The sequence below is a fragment of the Poecilia latipinna genome, unplaced genomic scaffold (assembly GCF_001443285.1).
Source record: "Poecilia latipinna isolate Pla-1442-1.1 unplaced genomic scaffold, P_latipinna-1.0 Scaffold715, whole genome shotgun sequence".
Lineage (NCBI taxonomy): Eukaryota > Metazoa > Chordata > Actinopteri > Cyprinodontiformes > Poeciliidae > Poecilia > Poecilia latipinna.
Window position 1 is genome coordinate 1 of NW_015113331.1, and position 2631 is coordinate 2631.

General features: G+C 38.5%; 1 pseudogene; it reads left to right on the forward strand.

The window, feature by feature from the left end:
• Nucleotides 1-1255: 1255 nt before the first annotated feature.
• On the forward strand, nt 1256-2565 carry LOC106955208 (zinc finger protein 239-like; annotated as a pseudogene).
• The last annotated feature ends 66 nt before the right edge of the window (nt 2566-2631 follow it).

Genomic DNA, 2631 nt, shown 5'->3' on the forward strand with positions numbered 1-2631 from the left:
CTTTCTCCACCACTGCCAATTTCAGCTTCGTATACGTGGTTGTGTAAATCAGAGCAGTGGAGAGTATTATAAAGGAGATGAGGAGACGCAGGATGAACTGTTATTTTTTTCAAAGGGGCATAGAACAAACGGATGAAACAAATAAGGGCAATATTGTTTATTAAGTGAGCTACTTGCAGGTCTGGAGCTGCAGGTTGCACAGCCCTGATGTAGCAGAGCAAAACTGTGATCCTATCTCTCTTCAGCTGAAGCTAAAATGATACATCTTCATTTTAATTTATTGTTGAAGGTAAAAAATAAATAAAATCGGTCTAAAACACCAGATAATTATGGTAAATATTAATAATAATATTTCAGTGTTGTCCCTTCAGTTCAGGGGCCCAGACCAGTTCTACAGGGACACTGGCAAACTGTCATAGAAACATGCAAATGGTTTTCTGCAAAACTACATTTCTCAAGTGTTTAATAAAATATCTCTGTCGCTGCAGATTTGTTCTGTGGGACATGTTCAAATTAAATGGATCAGGTGTCTCCAACTTTGATGATAGGAAATTATTCCTTGTCTTATTTCTCCCAAACATCCAGTTTTAATAGTGTCTGATGGTTGCTATGGAGACCTGATGACTCCAGGATGTTCCTCGCAGCTGCTGCTCATTTACAGAGACCTGGAGATGTGTTGACCTGCTACACCATCCTCCTCAGTGTGTGATGTTGAGAAAAACTCATCCAGTATCATCTCTCACACAGTCAGTTGTAAATGTACAGTCCGAGCAGTACTGAATTGGTTTAAATTTTAGACCAGACTTTTCAATCTTCTCTTGCATCCACTTCCTTTTGAACATCAACACATCTGCCTTAGGAAAATACTCTCTTGTCTGTCTTTTGTTTGAGAACTGGCTTAAAGAAACAAGTCTCTGTGTCTTATAACATTTATAATCCACAAAGCCATGGTTTACTGATTAAAGGCCAACACAGCCTGATCAACTTTAAAATGTGAGGTTACGAGTGAGATTAAAGACAAAATGTATTGTCTTAATTTAGGTTGAGATGTTCACTGTATGAATACATTATAAATAAAAAATCTGAATGAATCTGTACTTCTGGATTAAAATCTTTTGAACATTTTTGCCACAGCTCCAAATTAGTGTGGAGGACACTTTACCTGCTTTTCAGTTCAACTCTACAAGCTAATTTTAGATGAACTGATTAACCCTACAGGCCAGAATCTGCAGGGAAAACCAGGCTGATCCATGAGATGGTAATCAATTAAATTATATTAATGATGGTGTTTTTCTTCCCACAGACCTCCAACAGCCAAGTGTCTCAAATAAGGAGGAAGCTTCTGTCATCCAACAAGTCTGTAGCCTGGCAAGTAGGTCCAGTCAGGACCAGAAAGAAGCAGAACATCAGTGGACTGAAGAGGAACAGATGGAACCAGAACCTAAATGGATTAAAAAAGAAGAGGAGGAACCAGAACCTACACTGTTCAAACATGAGGAAGTAAAATATCCACAAATATACGTAAGAAAAGAGGAGCTAGATTCTTCAGTGCTTCAACATGAACAACAGCCACCAGAATATTTACCAACTGGACAGGACCAGAAGGACCTCTGCAGCAGTCAGGAGGGAGAGCAGCTTGTCCAGAAGCAGTTTGTTGCTTTGATTGAGACTTCTACTCTTCAGGGAGATGATATGAGTGAAGAAGAGACAAGAACAGAGCAGCTTTCCCTTCATGTCTCTCCAGTGGTTGAGAGCAAAGATCAGGAAGGAAGCAGCTGCTCTGTGTCAGAGAGTCAGTCTGATACTGGCACAAAGAAAAGACCTTTCAAATGTGACATTTGTGGAATATGTTGTACACAAAAGTGTAACTTGAAAATCCATTACAGAACTCACACTGGAGAGAAACCTTTTGCATGTGAAACATGCGGAAAAGGTTTCTCTCAAATTGGCTCTTTAAATGTCCACAAGAAAATTCATACAGGTGAGAAACCTTTTTCATGCCAGTCATGTGGAAAAAGTTTTTCTCATGTTAGTAATTTAAATGTCCACAAGAGAATTCATACCGGTGAGAAACCTTTTTCATGCCAGTCATGTGGAAAAAGTTTCTGTCAAATGAATAGTTTAAATCGTCACAAGACAATACATACGGGTGAGAAGCTTTTTCATGCCAGTCTTGTGAAAAAAGCTAATATCAAAGGCATAATTTGATCATTCCCATGAAAACCCATACAGATCAGGGGCCGTTTTGAAGCCAAACCTGTTATCCATCCGTCCATTTACTTCAGCTTGTCCGGGGTCAGGTCGCGGGGGTCGCAGCTTAGCTTAAGAAGGGAGGCCTAGACTTCCCTCTCACAAGCCACTTGTTCCAGCGCCTCTGGAGAATACAAGTACAACATAAAGCGATATTAAATATAGATATTTTAACTATTGGAATAATCATTTATCTGCTTTGTGATTTTTTTTTTTTAACTTAATTTGTATATTTTGTTTTTTTTAAATATCACGTCTACTTTTTGTCTAGAAATAAAGACTTGTGAATAATACGAAGTTGTGTTACAGCTAAAACACATCAGGTTAAATTTGTCAAATTATTGGTAACACTTTATTTGAAAGGGGTTGAATAAGACTGAC